This window comes from Eumetopias jubatus, unplaced genomic scaffold (genome assembly GCF_037043125.1).
Source record: "Eumetopias jubatus isolate StellerSeaLion01/CBP00866 unplaced genomic scaffold, mEumJub1_p1.0 scaffold_13, whole genome shotgun sequence".
In the NCBI taxonomy this organism is placed as follows: Eukaryota; Metazoa; Chordata; class Mammalia; order Carnivora; family Otariidae; genus Eumetopias; species Eumetopias jubatus.
Genome location: NW_028274819.1, coordinates 14165556 through 14174774, shown reverse-complemented (window position 1 = coordinate 14174774; position 9219 = coordinate 14165556). Strand labels below are relative to the sequence as shown.

Genomic DNA, 9219 nt, shown 5'->3' with positions numbered 1-9219 from the left:
TCTGTAACAAATCAACTCTACTCACTGCTGTTAGATTCAAATCCTTCCTTTCTTTACATGACCCCCACCTAATTATAATGCAATTTTTGTTCATGAGCAGATAAAATATCAGTAGTTCAACGTTTGCTATTAGTTGTCCTTTTAATCTAACAAAGTTAATTAGATGTCTGTTACTTTTCATACAGTATGTTGGGACTGGAGATATAAAGACGAATAATCTTTTTGTGAAATAGAAAACGTTGGCCATATTCTAAAATCTTGAAAAAGCAGAAGCAAGCGCAACTTTTAATAACTTCTATGTGTTATTTTAAATATTTCAATACCTGGGATTAAGTTTGCAATTAATTTAGTATTTAAAAATAACAGCCAAAATTATTTCACAGGAGATAAAAATATGACAACACTTACATAGAATAATTAAGACTCATGGCAGGAGCAAGATGGTGGAGTGGTAGGAGACCTGGATTTCGTCTGGTCTCAGGAATTCAGCTGAATAGGGATCAAACCATTCTGAACACCTACGAACTCAACAGGAGACCAAAGAAGAGAGTAGCAACAACACTCTGAACAAAGAAGCGACCACTTACTGGAAGGTAGGACTTGCGGAGAAGTGAATCCGAGGCGATATTCGGGAGGATAGACGGCGGGGGAGGGGGCCTCCGTCGGCCACTTCTGGCAATTGATAGAGTCACGGAGCACAAAATCGGACCTTTTAGAAGTCGGCTCTGCTGAAGGACGTCGCTGCAGTGGCTAAGCGGGGGGTGGAACCCTCGGGGACAGTGTGGTCTCAGGACCCTTGGGGTCAAGAAAGACCGGGGGTGTCTGAGTGCGGCAGAGCTCCCAGGTATCGGAGCGGGGAAGCCGGCTGTAGAGACGGAGCCGAGGCGCGGGCTCTCAGCTCGGGGTGGCCATAAACTGTGATCCGCGGCCCAGTCGGGCCACTGTTCCTCCAGCAGGGACCCAACAAACAGCAGAGGCGGGGAGACTCCCCTTCCTCCCCCGGGAGGAGCAGTGGGGAGCACACCGCAGGGATCTGCTGGGTTTGGAGACTCCACACGGGGTCGGGTGCCAGACATAGAAATGCTCAGTCACAGGCCGGGTGAGCACGGAGTGTGGTCGGAGACCGGGGACATGGGAGTGACTGCTTTTCTCTGGGGGCGCACTGAGGAGCGGGGCCCCGAGTTCTCAGCTCCTCTGAGTGGAGATTGGGAGGCCAATATTTTCACCCTGGTCTTCCAAAGCTGTACCAGAGCTTGCAGGGAACAAAAGCTCCCGAGAGCAAACCCGAGCAGATTGCTTAGCCCGGACCCACAAGGGCGGGGCAATTCCGACTCCAGCAAAGACATTTGGGAACCACAGCAACAGGCCCCTCCCCCAGAAGATCAGCACGAACAGCCAGCAAGCCAAGACCAAGTTTACCGATCAAGGAGAACGGGAGAACTCCAGCGCTAGGGGAATACTGCACATAGAATTCATGGCTTTTTTTTACCATGATTCATTAGTTTTTCAAAGTTAATTTTTTAACTGTTTTTTTTAATTTTTCTTTTTCCCTTTTTCAACCAACATCTTATCAATCCCTCTTTTTAAAAAAACATTTTTTATTTTTCATTTTTAGGGTCATACTTTATCCCTTCATTGTAGTTACCCTTTTTTTTGCATACTTATATAAGTTGTTTTCTCTTTCAAATTTTGAGATACAGTTTCTTCTAACAGATCAAAATATACCCTAAATCACTAGTGTATGGCTTTGTTCTAATCTCCTGCCTGATCACATTCTCTCCCTTTTTTTTTTCGGTTTTCTTTTTTTTCTTAAATCTTCTTTCTTTTCTCAAACAGCTTCTTATCTTATCAATTCCTTTTATAAAATCTTTTATAATTTTCATCTTTACAGTCATCTTCCATCCCTTCATTGTATCAACCCTTATTTTGTACATATATGTCTTTCTTCCTTTAAAATTTTAGGAGGCACTTTTTTCTAACAGACCAAAATACGCCCAAAATCTAGTGTGTGGCACTGATCTATGCAGTAGCCTGATCATATTTGATCATATTCTGTTTTTTTTGTATTGTTCTGTTTTTGTTTCTATCTTTTTCTTTTTGTTATGTTTTTTTTTTCTTTCTTTACTCTTTCTTTTTTCTTTCTTTCCCTTTCTTTTCCCCTGGTTTCAGGTCTTTTCTGATTTGTATAGAGTATATTTGCTGGGAACATTGTTAACCTGTTAGCATTTTGTTCTCTCATTCATCTATTCTCCTCTGGACAAAATGACAAGACGAAAAAAATCACCTCAGCAAAAAGAACAAGAGGTAGTACCGTCAGCCAGGGACCTACTCAATACAGACATTTGGGAACCACGGCAACAGGCCCCTCCCCATCCATTAGTATGATGTCAGACCTAGAGTTCAGAATCGTGACTTTAAAGATACAAGCTGGGCTTGAAAAAAGCGTGGAAGTTATTAGAGAAACCCTTTCTTGAGAAATAAAAGAACTAAAATCTAACCAAGTCGAAATCAAAAAGGCTATTAATGAGGTGCAATCAAAAATGGGGGCACTAACTGCTAGGATAAATGAGGCAGAAGAGAGAATCAGCGATATAGAAGACCAAATGATGGAAAATAAAGAGGCTGAGGAAAAGAGAGCGAAACAACTACTGGATCACGAGGGCAGAATTCAAGAGATAACTGATATGATAAGATGAAACAATATTAGAATAATTGGGATCCCAGAAGAAGAAGAAAGAGAGAGGGGGGCAGAAGGTATATTGGAGCAAATAATAGCAGAGAACTTCCCTAATGTGGGGAAGGAAACAGGCATCAAAATCCAGGAGGCACAGAGAAGCCTCCCAAAATCAATAATAATAGGTCAACACCCCGACATCTAATAGTAAAACTTATGAGTCTCAGAGACAAAGAGAAAATCCTGAAAGCAGCTGGGGAGAAAATATCTGTAACCTACAATGGTAGAAATATTAGATTGGCAACAGACCTATCCACAGAGACCTGACAGGCCAGAAAGGACTGGCATGAGATCTTCAGAGCACTAAATGAGAAAAATATGCAGCCAAGAATACTATATCCAGCTAGGCTCTCATTAAAAATTGAAGGAGAGATAAAAACTTCCAGGACAAACAAAAACTAAAGGAATTTGCAAACACGAAACCAGCCCTCCAAGAAATATTCCAAGGGGTCCTCTAAGCAAAGAGAGAGCCTAAAAGCAGCAAAGATCAGAAAGAAACACAGACAATATACAGTAACAGTCACCTTACAGGCAATACAATGGCACTAAATTCATACCTTTCCATAGTTACCCTGAATGTACATGGGCTAAATGCCCCAATCAAAAGACACAGGCTATCAGATTGGATTAAAAAACAAGACCCATCCATATGCTGTCTGCAAGAGACTCATTTTAGAAGCAAAGACACCCCCAGATTGAAAGTGAGGGAGTGGAAAACCATTTACCATACTAATGGACACCAAAAGAAAGCTGTGGTGGCAATCCTTATATGGGACAAATTAGATTTTAAAACAAAGACTTTAATAAGAGATGAGGAAGGACACTATATCCTACTTAAAGGGTCTATCCAACAAGAAGATCTAACAATTGTAATATCTATAGCCCTAACATGGGAGCAGCCAATTACATAAGGCAATTAATAACAAAAGCAAAGAAACACATTGACAACAATACAATAATAGTGGGGGACTTTAACACCCCCCTGACTGAAATGGACAGATCATCTAAGCAAAAGATCAACAAGGAAATAAAGACTTTAAAGGACACACTGGACCAAATGGACTTCACAGACATATTCAGAACATTCCATCCCAAAGCAACGGAATACACATTCTTCTCTAGTACCCATGGAACATTCTCCAGAATTGATCACATCTTAGGTCACAAATCAGGTCTCAACCAGTACCAAAAGATTGGGATCATTCCCTGCATATTTTCAGACCACAATGCTTTGAAACTAGAACTCAACCACAAGAGGAAAGTCGGAAAGAACTCACATACATGGAGGCTAAAGAGCATCCTATGAAAGAATGAATGGGTCAATCAGGAAATTAAAGAAGAATTTTAAAAATTCATGGAAACCAATGAAAATGAAAACTCAAGTGTTCAAAATCTTTGAGATACAGCAAAGGCAGTCCTAAGAGGAAAGTATATAGCAATACAAGCCTTTCTCAAGAAACAAGAAAGGTCTCAAATGCACAACCTAACCTTACAGCTAAAGGAGCTGGAGAAAGAACAGCAAATAAAACCTAAACCCCACAGGAGAAGAGAAATAATAAAAATCAGAGCAGAAATCAATGAAATAGAAACCAAAAGAACAGTAGAACAGATCAACAAAACTAGGAGCTGGTTCTTTGAAAGATTCACAAGATTGATAAACCCCTGGCCAGACTTATCCAAAAGAAAAGAGAAATGACCCAAATCAACAAAATCATGAATGAAAGAGGAGAGATCACAACCAACACCAAAGAAATACAAACAATTATAAGAACATATTATGAACAACTCTATGCCAGCAAATTAGATAACCTGGAAGAAATGGGTGCATTCCTAGAGATGTATCAACTACCAATATTGAACCAGGAAGAAATAGAAAACCTGAACAGACCTATAACCACTCAGGAAATTGAAGCAGTCATCAAAAATCTCCCAAGAAACAAAAGCCCAGGGCCAGATGGCTTCCCAGGGGAATTCTATCAGACATTTCAAGAAGAATTAATACCTATTCTCCTGAAACTGTTCCAAAAAATAGAAATGGAAGGAAAACTTCCAAACTCATTTTATGAGACCACCATTACCTTGATCCCAAAACCAGACAAAGACTCCATCCAAAAAGAGAATTACAGACCAATATCTTTGATGAACATGGATGCAACACTTCTCAACAAAATACTAGCCAATAGGATCCAACAGTATATTAAAAGGATTATTCACCACAACCAAGTGGAATTTATCCCTGGGCTGCAAGCCTGGTTCAACATCCACAAATTAATCAACGTGATACAATACATTAACAAAAGAAAGAACAAGAACCATATGATCCTCTCAATAGATGCAGAGAAAGCATTTGACAACGTACAGCATCCATTCTTGATCAAAACTCTTCATAGTATAGGGAAAGGGGGTACATACCTCAATATCATAAAAGCCATCTATGAAAAACCTACAGCGAATATCATTCTCAATGGGGAAAAGCTGAGAGCTTTTCCCCTAAGGTCAGGAACGCGGCAGGGATGTCCACTCTCACCACTGCGATTCAACATAGTATTAGAAGTCCTAGCCACAGCAATCAGACAACAAAAAGAAATCAAAGGCATCCAAATCGGCAAAGAGGACGTCAAACTCTCACTCTTTGCAGATGATATGATGCTGTATGTGGAAAACCCAAAAGACTCCACCCCTAAACTGCTAGAACTCATACAGGAATTCAGTAAAGTAGCAGGATATAAAATGAATGCACAGAAATCAGTGGCATTCCTATACGGCAACAACGAGACCAAAGAGAGACAAATCAAGGAGTCGATCCCATTCACAATTGCACCCAAAACCATAAGATACCTAGGAATAAATTTAACCAAAGAGGCAACGGATCTGTACTCAGAAAACTATAAAATACTCATGAAAGAAATTGAAGAAAACACAAAGAAATGGCAAAACGTTCCATGCTCATGGATTGGAAGAACAACCATTGTGAAGATGGCAATGCTACCTAGAGCCATCTACACATTCAATGCAATCCCCATTAAAATACTATCCACTTTTTTCAAAGAAATGGAACAAATAATCCTAAAATATGTATGGAACCAGAAGAGACCCCAAATAGCCAGAGGAATATTGAGAAAGAAAAGCAAAGCTGGCAGCATCACAATTCCGGACTTCCAGCTCTATTACAAAGCTGTCATCATCAAGACGGTATGTTACTGGCTCAAAAACAGACACATAGATCAATGGAACAGAATCGAGAGCCCAGAAATGGACCCTCAACTCTATGGTCAACTCATCTTGGACAAAGCAGGAAAGAATGTCCAATAGAAAAAAGACAGTCTTTTCAACAAATGGTGTTGGGAAAATTGGACAGTCACATGCAGAAGAATGAATCTGGACCATTTCCTTACACCACACACAAAAATAGACTCCAAATGGTTGAAAGACCTAGATGTGAGACAGGAGTCCATCAAAATCCTAAAGGAGAACACAGGCAGCAACCTCCTCGACCTCAGCCGCAGCAACTTCTTCCTAGAAACATCGCCAAAGGCAAGGGAAGCAAGGGCAAAAATGAACTATTGGGATTTTATCAAGATAAAAAGCTTTTGCACAGCAAAAGGAACAGTCCACAAAACCAAAAGACAACCGACAGAGTGGGAGAAGATATTTGCAAATGACCTACCAGATAAAGGGCTAGTATCCAAAATCTATAAAGAACTTATCAAACTCAACACCCAAAGAACAAATAATCCAATCAGGAAATGGGCAGACAACATGAACAGACATTTTTCCAAAGAAGACATCCAAATGGCCAACAGACACATGAAAAAGTGCTCAACATCGCTCGGCATCAGGGAAATCCAAAGCAAAATCTCAATGAGATGCCACCTCACACCAGTCAGAATGGCTAAAATTAACAAGTCAGGAAACGACAGATGTTGGCGGGGATGTGGAGAAAGGGGAACCCTCTTATACTCTTGGTGGGAATGGAAGCTGGTGCAACCACTCTGGAAAACAGTATGGAGCTTCCTCAAACAGTTGAAATTAGAGCTACCCTACGACCCAGCAATTGCACTACTGGGTATTTACCCCAAAGATACACATGTAGGGATCTGAAGGGGTGCGTGCACCCCAATGTTTATAGCAGCAATGTCCACAATAGCCAAACTGTGGAAAGAGCCAAGATGTCCTTCGACAGATGAATGGATAAAGAAGAAGTGGTATATATACACAACGGAATATTATGTAGCCATCAAAAGGAATGAGATCTTGCCATTTGCAACGACGTGGATGGAACTGGAGGGTGTTTTGCTGAGGGAAATAAATCAATCAGAGAAAGACATGTATCATATGACCTCGCTGATATGAGGAATTCTTAATCTCAGGCAACAAACTGAAGGTTGCTGGAGTGGTGGGGGGTGGGAGGGATGGGGTGGCTGGGTGATAGACATTGGGTAGGGTATGTGCTATGGTGAGTGCTGTGAATTGTGCAAGACTGTTGAATCACAGATCTGTACTTCTGAAACAAAGAATGCAACATATGTTAAGAAAAAAGAAAAAGAAGAAGATAGGAGGAGGGGAAGAATGAAGGGGAATAAGTTGGAGGGGGAGACGAACCATGAGAGACTATGTACTCTGAGAAACAAACTGAGGGTTCTAGAGGGGAGGGGGGTGGGGGGATGGGTTAGCCTGGTGATGGGTATCAAAGAGGGCACGTTCTGAATGGAGCACTGGGTGTGATGCACAAACAATGAATCATGAAACACTACATCAAGAAGTAATGATGTAATGTATGGTGTTAACATAACCATAAAAAAAATAAAAAAATATAAAATAAATATTCCTACCCTGAAAAAAAAAAGAGTCATGGCAAAATTGGAAAAAAACCAACTATGAGTATACAAGGATTGTGATAAATAAGAAACAAATTTTATAAAGTTATGCTTTTGAGTCATAGTACAATCCATTTTGATAGGAATTTTTTGAGTGCCACCATAACATCTTTGTTTCTCAGACAATATATTATGGGGTTAAACATTGGTGTCACAATGGTGTAAAAAAAGAGAAAGAAACTTGTCCATTCCTGTTGAATGGCTGGACTTGGGTCTCAAATATGTCATGATGCCTGATCCAAAGAATAAAGCCACAACGATGAGATGTGAGGAACAAGAGGAGAATGCCTTGGTTCGCCCGGCTGCTGATAGCAGCCTCAGGATGGTTGAGATTATTTTCCCATAAGATCCAAGAATCAACATAAAAGGAATAGTGACAACTAGAACAGCAACTGTATAAACCAACATCTCAATCATAAAAGTATCCCCACAGGCAAGCTTAAGTACTGGAGGTATGTCACAGAAAAAGTGATTCAACTGATTGGACCTACAGAAGGGTAAAGAGAAGATTAGGTAGGTGAACCCTATGTGTACTGGAATTCCAGTGATCCAACAGCTAGCTGCCAATTGGATGCACAGCCTGTTGTTCATGATTAGGGGATAGAGTAAGGGGTTGCAAATGGCAACATACCTGTCATAAGCCATTGCGGTCAAAATGAAGCACTCAGTGGCTCCAAAGGCCAGAAAGAAATACATTCGAGTAGCACAAGCCAGATAGGAAATATTTCTATTTTGTCTACAAAGATCTGTTAATAATCTGGGGACAGTGACTGACACATAACATATTTCCAAGGAAGAAAAGTTCCCAAGGAAAAAATACTTGGGAGTCCGGAGGGAGGGATTGACCTTGGGTATTATGATAATGAGGCTATTTTCCAACAGAATAATCATGTAGATTACCAAAAACACCCCAAAAAGAAATCCTCGGAGGTCAGGAACATCGGAAAAGCCAAGCAGGATGAAATCCATTAATGTAGTGTGATTCCATTGTGGAGGATTTTGTCCTGTGGACTCCATCTAGAAGTAAAATGATTTCAGGGCTTAGAATTCACTTCAATTGCTGAGCCCAGATGCAGAATGGGACATATTAAATAGATGATTTCAAATCCACTGGTAAAGGATATTTATTCAGCTTTATGTTTTTTTCTTCGGCTTTATTGTTTTTTGTTTTGTATTTTTGGCAATAGATTTCAAATCCAATATCCCCAAATTCCAGTACATAAAAACAGAAAGTAATCTTCAACTCTAATCTTCCTGCTAATATTAATAGTATATATACATACATACATATATATATATATATATATAAATGAACAATATACCAAAACAGACAACAATAAAATAAAAACAAAACAAGTCAGGTAGCCTATTCTCAAGCTAAGAACTGTGCTAGCTAACACAGGACATTCTCTAATGAGAAATGTATCTCCTTCCTAGTCAATCCGGTATCTATTGTACTTTATTTGTATTTTTTCTGCCTAGCACCTTTTTTTTAAATTAACTTATAATGTATTATTTGTTTCAGGGGTACAGGTCTGTGATTCATCAGTCTTATATAACTCCCAGTGCTCATTACAACACATACCTTCCCCAATACCTATCACCCAC

The 9219-nt window shown here is 39.9% G+C and overlaps 1 pseudogene; it reads right to left on the bottom strand.

Moving 5' to 3' along the window:
* Positions 1–7670: 7670 nt before the first annotated feature.
* Positions 7671–8628, bottom strand: LOC114215413 (olfactory receptor 10AG1-like; annotated as a pseudogene).
* Positions 8629–9219: the final 591 nt, after the last annotated feature.